Here is a 10826-nt window from a genome sequence, read left to right on the forward strand (position 1 = left end):
GTATGTTGTATGGCTGTGAGAGCTGGACCACAAAGAAGGCTAAGCGCTGAAAAATTGATGCCTTTGAACTGTGGTGCTGGAGAAGATTCTTAAGAGTCCCTTGGACTGCTAGGAGGTCAAACCAGTCAATCTTAAAGGAAATCAACCCTGATTGCTCATTGGAAGGATCGATAATGAAGCTCAGGCTCAGATACTTTGGTCACCTAATGCGAAGAGAGGATTCTTTGGAAAAGACCCTGATGCTGGGAAAGATTGAAGGCAAAAGGAGAAGAGGACGGCAGAGGATGAGATGGTTAGATAGCATCACTGAAGCAATGAGCATGAAACTGAGCAAACTCAGGGAGGCAGTGAAGGACAGGAAGGCCTGGCACGATATGGTTCATGGGGTCACGAAGAGTCGGACACGACTTAATGACTAAACAACAACAATTGTAATTAGAATAGGCTTTTAATTTGTAATTGTTAAGTTGTATATATAGGCTGTACTATGTGAGCTGCCTAGAGTCCCTCATTAGGGGGAGATGGGTGAAGATAAATTTGATGTAATAGTAGTAGTAGTAGTAGTAGTAGTAGTCAAAATATTAATCCAAATAAGCATACTCCGAAACAGTCATTCAGATGAACTCTTGGTGCTTCCTCTTCTTAAATTACAGACACAATTTAACATGGCTACATAAAGTATTTACTTTATGGGAATCTCTCCCCACCCTTCATGGATTCTTAAAGCTATGTCCACTAACATGCAGGACTAGCAAGTTAAAGAATTGTATCCTATAAGGACTGTAACCTAAGTCACATACCAAGAAGGCATTTGGCTTGAAAAAAATGGTAAAATGTACTTGTCAGAAAGATAAAAATGCTATCATTTTGGACTACAGTTTGATCTCAAACTGGTGTGATACACGTGCTTAAAAGTAGTGAATGAGCTGCAGACTGAGAATGCTAGTCATCTGTAGCATTCCCAGTCTGTAGCTCATTCACTGCTTCTAGCACTAATAGAATGATGGTCAGATGTATTTGACTGACTTGGCAGATAATGGAATGCAATAGGAAGAGGCAATGGATTCCATAGCCCAGAAGAGCATAATACTATGCAAATCCTTCAAAAGTGTACTTGAGAATGTATAGGAATACATACCTCTTTTGAATCATTGAGGTAGCCACATCTTTTTATAGGCTCCCATTACAGTTTTAGAAGCTACTCTCAGTTATCTGTGCATGCATGTGCTTGCACAGCCACTTCACTTCATTTTATTTATTAAAGAGTCATAGACCGCCCCCCCCCCCAAAAAAAGAGAAAACCATGTGAAACTACAGAATTTCCAGGATAAAAAAGCATATTCCCAGCAGGAGCTAAGGATACCTGCATTGTGTTCAGACCCAGTGGTTTCTGACTGATATTGCTATGGCAAAGAATTTAGCCACCAGATTTGTTGGTTAATAGGAAGCACATAACTGCCTATTGGGGCCCATCCCAGTAATCTGTGATATGAAGAGAGACTAACTGTCCTCCAAGGGTGATAAATAGGGCATTTCAAGAGTATATGTGTGACTGTTTCAGTATCAGTGTCTGAACATATACACAAATACTCGGTTTAGGGGAAACTATTGAATCTCCCAAACAATACCATTGAGGCCAAAAAGTCTAAGTGTGCCAGTGTAGCTGTCCTCCTATATGAGGTCAGAAATATATAATAAAAGTATTTGGAGGTAATGAAAGGTGAGCACATGAGCTTAGTTTTGGAAAGGCATGAGATGTTAAATCTATTCCTTTCCAAACCACAGTCAAAAATTGTGTCCTTGATTTTGCTCCAGGCTTTGTCTAAGCCCAGCATAAAGATTGGGGAGTGAGCTCACAATGGTCCAGATCTGATGTTAGTGGTTATTCCATGGGGAATTAGTTCACCCCCAGGGATTTGTTGGAGCCAGTCCTTTAAACAGAGACATATTCAAACTCTAGCCAGAAAAGTGTATTTGCGACAGAGTGAGATCTCAGAAAATTGGATTGAACTCCTTCTAACAAAAGGATATGGTTATACATACAGCCAAGGACTTAGTTCTTTAGCTTTGAGATGTTTAATTGCTACAGGCACATATTTGTTTCCCTTACATCCCATCCCTCACCCCAGAACAGAGGAAGCGTATTTACCCAAACTATTATAACAGAGCAGCAGCTTTTATTTATTTTTAAAGGAAGAGAACAGAAATGATTCCAGCAGCAAGAACTGAAACCCTACAATGCAATCACGCTGCCATTAATCTTCTAAGCAGCTCCATTCACCACTGGGATTTGGGCCAGCTCATAAGAGCTATGCTGGATAAGACAAAAGGCTCATCTTGTCCTAGATTCTGTTTTCATTGAGGCAAACTAGATGCCTATAGGAAGCCAACAAGAGAACATGACTGTAACAGGCACTTTCTTGTTATTAAGATGCATGTTGCCTCTGGCCTGGAAATGATGTATGGCCATCATCATGTGTAGGAGTCACTCATATCCTTAATCTCATGAATTGGTCTAATCCCTTTAAACCTTCTTAACTAATGGGCATCACCATACCTCATGGAAGATATAGTGATGCCCATTATACAGATTGCATTATTTAGCCATTATTTTAGTATTCTGTGCCAAAGGGCAACTTTTTATCTATCTTGACTCTCCCAACACTCAGCTTCTTTAGGTGATTCTAGCATTGTCCGAAAAAGGGGGAAATTACCTCAGTCCAATTTGTCCACATATAATTTTATACCAACTGTCAGATAAAACATTGCTAAGCAATCAAAATTCTGCATAGAGCCTTGTATTTTCTATTTACATGGCTCCTTCTCTCAAGGAGAACAAAGGAGCAAAAGGTACACAGTGTGTTTCGTCCTCAGTTCTTAGGAAGACTAGAAACAAGATGTGAAGCCCACATTCCAATTATTTATTGATTGATCAAATTTATATCCCATCTTTACCCCAGGAGCATTTCCCTCCCCCAATTTTCCCCTATAACAATATTCTTGTGGGATAGATTGGACTGAAAGAAAGAATGACAAGATCACCCAGCGAGTGTGCATGGCTGAGACCTCGATCTTCCCAGTCCTCATCCAGCATCTTATCTACTACAGCACCCTGCAGCTCCCCATAAATCACAACCATGTTTTACTATTCAGAAGTCCTGTTGAGTTCCTGTTGTGTATAGTGGGAGAGGAAACTTGTGGCCTTTCAAATAGTGAATTATCAATTAAGTCCTGAGGAACTGTCTTATCCCGATTACATCAACCCGTCCCATCCGGTCTGGCAGGAAGGGCATGTTATGGACCCCATTGGCTAAAGAATTTCGACTAGTGGGGTCCAGGAGGAGAGCCTTTTCTGCTGTTGCCCCCTCTCTGTGAACAACTTGCCCCCTGAGATGAGATTGGCCCCGCTTCTTCTGGCCTTCTGGAAGAGCATCAAGGCCTGGCTCTGCCAACTAACATGGGGATCCAATGGAGATTTGCAGCATTGGAGGTGGTTGTTGGCTTGAGGAATCTCTCTCTGTCTTTTAGCTTTGTATATTTTTGTAAAGATTTTTATAGCTTTCTTTTTGACTTGTAAGCCACCTAGAGTCACTTATACAGTGAGATGGGTGGCGCATAAATTTGATCAATAAATAAATAAATAAAATCTCCCAACATCCATAGCTGTCATGGTTGATGTTAAGGAATCTTGGGAATTGTATCAGCAACATCCAGAGATTCTTAGATTTCCCTCCTTTGATGTACAGGATTATATCTTAAGTGTCCAGTCTGGAATTTTGGTCTTTAGCTGTAACTTTGCACTATTTTTTTTACAGGCAGTGTGGGAAAGCATGCATGCCTACATTAGTGATTTTCCAAGTATGAAATTAGTAATATCAGAAATAGCTTTGAAATTATTTCAAAATAATCTCTTGTCTACATTCTTTTGTCTTAATGATTCCCTCAATAATTATTTCTAAGGGATAAGAGTTAATTCACTTAGTAATCATTTCATGACCACGTATTTCCTAAATTAAATAGTACATTTCCAACATTCAGCCTGAATGTGATGTATCATTAGTCTAACCCTATGAAAAAAATGGTAAAACTCAAAAAATCTTGTTCATTTCTGTGATGACCTTTTCTTTGTGGAAAAGGGGGAAAAAAATCATTATCATCTGTTTTTATGCCACTTGCAGTCTTAGAATTATTTGAACTAAGATGAGAACATTCTGCTACTCCAATGAGTAAAATTTGAAAGATGCAACATGTGTTCTATTAATAGTAAAAATATACATTTTCTGTTTACTGAGCAGAAATGCTAGATGCAGCAAATAAGAACTCTACCGACCATGCAGTACTGACCTCTCATAACTCTCCACCCTATTTATGGGCAGAAAAATTGGAATAATATTTCTTTGGATTTCTCCTGGGAGAGGAGACATTTTTCCAAAAGTTTCTTCTGTTGGGACTCACCATTAGCAATGGTAATGATTGATTATGATGATTACGTGCCATCAAGTTGTTATTGACCCTTAGCAACCACACAGATAAGATTTTCTCCATGATGATCTGTCCCTAATTTGGTCTTGCAGGACTTCCAATGGTGCACCTATCACCACTCCAGCTGAGTCTGTCTATCTTGCTGCTGGTCACCCTCTGCTCCTTCCTTCCACATTTCCCAGCATTAGAGCAGAAAAGCAGTGGTAATATAACAGCTAATGTTTCCTTGATGTTTTTGATTTTCATTTTGCTTCCACTACACACAATGACAACAAAATGTCTGTTTGGGACACAAGGAAAGAAAAACTGCATCAACCACAAAACATTCAAAGAAATGTAAGCAAAGACTTCTTTATCCTGTTTAAAATTTTGACTCAGTTTTTCAGTGAACGGAGTCAGCAGCAGAAATGACAGCTCTATGGAAGTGTTATGGAAGTGTTAAGTGCAGGAACATTTAATGCAATCTTGCAAAAGTGATATCCAATTCCACTGTTAGAGATTAATTAAAAATAATAATTGCAAAACTCAATGTACACCAAAACTATCAATCAAATGTCTTATTAAAATAAATATGTATATAAACTTGATTTTAGAATGTTGAGTTTCTTCCTATCAATTTGATATTTTTTTCATCTATATGACATAGAAGCATCTTTCTCTCTCTCCCTCTTTCACATGCACACACACACACATCTGTCTCATCCATGTATGGTTTGTTCCAGTAGCCCACTGGATTATCATCAGATGTCTTGGTTCCTGAACATCTGGCACAGACCTTGTTAATCCAAGCAATGTCTGAGCTGGCATGACTCTCTTAGTTCATGCCACTCTCATATCCGAGGTAGGCAGGTGAAGTGTTAGGGGGTCTTTGCCCAAGGACCCCTACTGGTAAGGTAGGTACCAGTTGGGATTCAAACCCTGGTCTCCTGCATCAAAGGTAGCATTCTACACTATCCAGCTACTCTTATGAGTATGCTAGAAGATACCAATAAAGCCCTCACAACAATTCCTACTACCACCATAACTCAAACCAATGAACTGGTATATGGTACAGCCACTGTAATCCTGGAGATGCTTGGCTACATGATCAAGAACAACAGCAGTACACCTCCCCTGGAAAATGAAGTTGGAGGCTAAGATCAAGGCAACTCAGAGAGAAGTGAGTCAGCTGGTGGAACTACAGAAGAGTGTGGAGATTAAGACTCAGCTACTGAAAAAATACAAGGGCCTGACTCCATCTGAAGCCCCAGAGACTGCTAAACAAAGGCTCATAGCACTAGCTACCAGGCTAAGGAGATACGCTAGAGAAGCAGAGGCCAAGAAGATAAATGCCCTGTTCTCCAAAGAACCATCCAAAGTGTCCTCCCAACTGCAGTGCAACCACACAGTAACAGCAGAACCACCAGCAGCAGAAACTGAACAGTATTGGAAGAACATATGGGAGAAAGAGAAGACACATAACACCAGTGCAAAGTGGCTGCAGGACCTGAAAGCAGACCGCAGTAGTCTCCCAGAACAGGAACCAATCACCATCACAGTAGCAGATATCCAACAGCGGGTCAAGAACACGAAGAGTTGGACAGCACCTGGCCCAGACATGATCCACACCTACTGGCTAAAGAAACTAACAGCAGTGCATGAACAGTTAGTAGCACAGATGAACCAACTGCTACCAGCAGGCTCCCACCCAGACTGGCTAACACAAGGAAGGACAGTGCTGATCATGAAAGACCCTCACAAGGGAATAGCACCATTCAACTGCTGGCCAATAACCTGCCTCCCCACAACATGGAAAGTTCTATCAGGCATTCTAGCCACCAAGCTACAAGACCAAATGGGCCAGTACATGAGCACAGCTCAGAAGGGCATTGTCAGGTTCAGCCCAAGAACAACAATGAAACAGTCCAGTCCAGTGTAGTTCCTTTATTGCTTACACACTATAGACAGAATCTTGTCAGCCTAAACCTATCCTAAAGCTACTAGCAGATTAGTCCCGTGAGAGTCTAGGGAGGGGTTAGCCTCAGCCTCTTCTTCTTCTCATGGTCCTGCTGTGGGCTGAGAAAATGTTCGCCTTGCCCCTTCCTCTGGAATGTACCCCCTCCCTCCTGATAGCCTTGATGTCTCATATCAGTCTCCTCCTTGCCTATGCCTTCCATTACAGGCATTGGGAACAACATCAGAGGCCCAAAACACCAGTTGCTCATACATAGAGCAGTCACCCGAGACTCAAGGTCTAGGCAGACCAATCTGAGCACAGCCTGGATTGCCTACAGGAAAGCCTATGACTCAGTGCCACACACATGGATCTGTGAATGCGTGGCACTATACAAAGTCAACAGTACACTAAGGACCTTCCTTAAGAACTCAGTGGGACTGTGGAAGACAACACTGGAAGCCAACTCAAGACAGCTCGCACAAGCGGCCATCAAGTGCAGCATATACCAAGGTGATGCACTGTCCCTGCTGCTGTTCTGCATAGGCTTAAACCCCCTCAGCCAGATAATCACAAGCACTGGATATGGGTAGAAGTTCAAGAGTGGAATCACCATCAGCCACCTCCTCTACATGGATGACATCAAGCTGTAAGCTGTGAGCAAATGAGACATCAACTCACTGATCCACCTGACACGGATCTACAGTGAGGACACTGGGATGTCATTTAGACTGGAGAAGTGTGGCCAGATGATATTAAAGAGAGGGAAGACAGTTAAGACCAAGGGGGTGGAACTACCAGTGGGCCACATAGCAGACAGAGAGACCAGCTACAAATACCTTGGTATCCCACAGTCACATGGGAAACATGATGAGGAGGCAAGGAAAACAGCAACATCCAAATACAACCAAAGGATAAGACAGATCCTGAAGAGCCAGCTCAATGGGAAGAACAGGATCCATGCCATCTACATGTATGCCCTGCTGGTATAGTGAGCTGGCCAAAGGAGGACATGGAGGCAGCTGATGTGAAGACCTGGAAGCTCCTCCCAAGGTACGGAGGTTTCCACCCCAAGTCCAACACCCAGAGACTGTACACCAGCCGCAAAGAGGGTGGGCGGGGTCTGATGAGTGTCAAAGCCACTGTCCTGGATAAAACCCGGAGCATCCAGGAGTACATCAGTAAGATGGCACCCAAAGATGAGCTGCTGAGAGAATGCCTGAGGTAGCAGCAGACATAGGAGGAAGTTCAAGCAGAGGAAGTGCCATGACCCTGCATGAAATGTACCATCAACAGGTAGGTGAAGTGGCTGGCATTTGGAAATCCTACCAGTGGCTGGAAAAGGCTGGACTAAAAGACAGCACTGAGGCACTGATCATAGCAGCACAAGAACAGGCACTAAGCACCAGATCCATAGAAGCAGGGGTCTACCACACTAGACAGAACCCAAGGTGCAGATTGTGCAAAAAGGCCTCAGAGACAGTCCAACACATAGTGGCAAGTTGTAAGATGCAGGCAGGAACAGGATACACTGAATGGCACAGCCAAGTAGCTGGCATTGTGTACAGGAATATCTGTACAATGTATGGGCTAGCCCCCCCCCCCCAGGTCCAGATGGGAGAGTCCACAGAAGACATGGAGAATAACAAGGCTAAGATCCTGTGGGACTTCCAGATCCAGATGGACAGACAGGTACTGGCCAATCAGCCAGACATTGTTGTAGTAGGAAAGGAGCAGAAGACAGTGGTGGTGATAGATGTATCAGTGCCAAGTGACAGCAACATCAGGAAGAAGGAGAATGAGAAGCTGGAGAAGTACCAGGGCCTGAAGGAGGAACTAGAGAAGATGTAGAAAACAAAGGCCAAAGTGGTCCCAGTGGTGGTAGGAGCACTTGGGGCTGTGACTCCTACGCTGAGAGAGTGGCTCCAAGAGATCCCAGGAACTGTAAGGTTTGCCCCGTTCGACAGAGAAACTCCCGTGACACGTGTGGTTCACAAAAGAGATTTACTCATGCGTAAGGTAGCAGTCACAAGCGAAGCCAGGACTGGCTTGGTACATTTACATTACTCCTTTATAGTTGTCTCAATCCCCCCCGCGGGCCCCGTTGCTAGGTTACATATTACAAATTAGATTGCAGATTGCCCCCTGTAATCCCCCCCTTCTACTGGAATGGCAGGTTCAGCCCAGTTCTCTTGTTTCTTTGATTGTTGTTGACTGTGGCGTGGTCGTTGCCTTCTTTGGGGCTTCTGTCGCGCGCACAGCCGGGAGCATCCCCTCGCGCGCTGATCTCTTCCTCAATTCTGCGGCTCTCTCCTTTGTCTATAGCGCCCGCGGCCCTCTGGCGTTAACACAAGGCATCCGCTCCAGATTAGTGAAGTGGCGCCAGGTGGCCCATTCATTAGCTTGCAGTTTCGCATTTCCTCTTTCTGCACTGGCGCTCGAGCAGTGAAATTGACTAAAGCGCGGCTGGGCAAGTTCCTAGGCGTGCAGTGCCAGCTGAACCTGACAGGAACAACATCAGAGCTCTCTGTCCAGAAGAGTGCAGTGCTAGGAACAGCTAAGATACTGCACAGCATCCTCAAACTCTCAGGCTGGTAGAGGACTCGAGATTGAGAAAGACACATACCACCCACACGGGTGAGAGGGGATTTTTTTTTTTTAATGGTGTGTTTGCATCTGTGTTTGTGTGGAATTTATTTTGCCATGAAGTTATATCTCCCCATGAGGTTGGTAATATTTATGTTTTCTCTCCATTATTTCTAGGTTTGAGCAGGATAAAACGTATTCCTAAATTTCTCATTGGAACTACTTCAAGGAGCTGAAAGATACAACTTCAAAGTGTTCTGGAAAGACTTTGATGGTTGAAACCATTTTCTCATTGTTTTGTATGATAAAAGCAGAATGTTATGATCTGGCTGAATGTGTACTCTCCTTTTTTACAAAAAGAGACTTCAAACATTGTACTGCATATTTGAAATGACATGATCATGACCAAATTGCATATTGTCACAGAACCTGACCTTTAGAAGAATGTGCCCTATTCCAGTTAACAGATTTATAAATATGTATTCACAAGGATAATGAAATAGGCTGAAATAATTTGTTTTGGTAGGAGAGAAATATCACTTTGAAAAAGCAACTAATCTGAACATTTCTTTAAAAAACATGGACACATGGAGTGATTTTAAATTCACAGAACATGATCCTTCTAAGCTTCTGAAAGTGGCACCTGTCATGGCTTGATCTAGTTGTTCTTTCAAGGTCAACTGTACAGCATGCATTTTTCCTTGGCCTTGTATTGCTGTTTCTTAGAATAGTGTCAGTAAAATGGGACCACCGCCACCTGAATTTTCTTAAGCAAATCACGTCTACCTGTCCATATACTCAAAATGCCTGAAGTGTGAATATTTTGAAAGTATTCACATCTTACTAAAGAGATTATCTGTACAGCTTGCTGGGAAAGGATTTCAGTTTTTCATTCCCAGCAGATCCATGATGGGATGATTGCTAACAGGAATGAAGTCCAGTTTGTGTATACCTTTTCCCCCAAAGAAAATACATCTTTCTTTGGCACATTGATGAAGTAGTGCTTAGGGTTTTTTCCCCCCCATTTCTTTTTTTACAACTTAATAAAATAAAATAAACATCTGGATGTAATTTCACCACAGCAGCTACAAAGCAGGCAGAAGAATGAATTGCATTTACAAATCTTCTTATCCTTGGTTATATAAGTGTAACCAAAATGTGAAAAAATTGGGGAGTAAAATAAAGTAAAATTTCAGGGAATCTCCTGGCACTGTCTTTTTATAATAAAATAAATGGATAAATTCATAAAGATGATAATCTGTTCCCCGTACAGACGTCATGAGAAACCCATCACTTACTGATAAATTAGCCCACTTATAAAAATCACTTTCTTTAATAAAGTTGTTCTTTATCCAAGAAGCTTCATTATTAGGAAACTCACATTTTCATATTTCAATTTCATCAAAATCAGCAGGAAAATCTAAATCTGAAAATAAGATGTTAGAAATTAAGGAGTGGACTAATATTGTTGTGCTACACCTTTAGATTTGCAATTCTTCACTCATATTAAAGGGAATAAGTTCTCCTGAACTCATCAGGACTTACCCCTGAGAAGACATGTACGGGACCACACTATAATGTCCCCTTTCCCTTATGCTTGCTTATGGTTTGTCTGATAAATACTACAAGTGAAATGATCATAGTCATTAGTAAGCCATTTCAAAATGGAGAGAGGGCATATGCCAATAAATACTTCTTGAGATTACTTTTTACTGCTTTGCTGAGAGCCTGGGGAAGGGAACATTTTCAATTATTTATTAAAAGTGTCTACACATTTTGAATGTGCTTATTTATTATTTTCCCTCCAAGGCAAAGGGCTTCAATT

The 10826-nt window shown here is 42.1% G+C and overlaps 1 long non-coding RNA gene across 2 annotated transcripts in view; it reads left to right on the forward strand.

Moving 5' to 3' along the window:
• The window catches only part of LOC112541787 (uncharacterized), a 163704-nt gene extending 153693 nt beyond the window's left edge, over window positions 1–10011 (forward strand). Inside the window, exons 4-5 of one of the 2 annotated variants that reach the window (XR_015797046.1) lie at window positions 4575–4685; window positions 9179–10011. This is a non-coding gene — a long non-coding RNA (uncharacterized LOC112541787). Of the gene's footprint in view, window positions 1–4574 lie in introns of both variants that reach the window. The other variant, XR_015797045.1, reaches the window with a different exon arrangement.
• Window positions 10012–10826: the final 815 nt, after the last annotated feature.

This window comes from Python bivittatus, unplaced genomic scaffold (genome assembly GCF_059951505.1).
Source record: "Python bivittatus isolate LINGU-HERP-01145 unplaced genomic scaffold, Pbiv_v1 ctg000480_np1212, whole genome shotgun sequence".
NCBI classification, from domain to species: Eukaryota; Metazoa; Chordata; class Lepidosauria; order Squamata; family Pythonidae; genus Python; species Python bivittatus.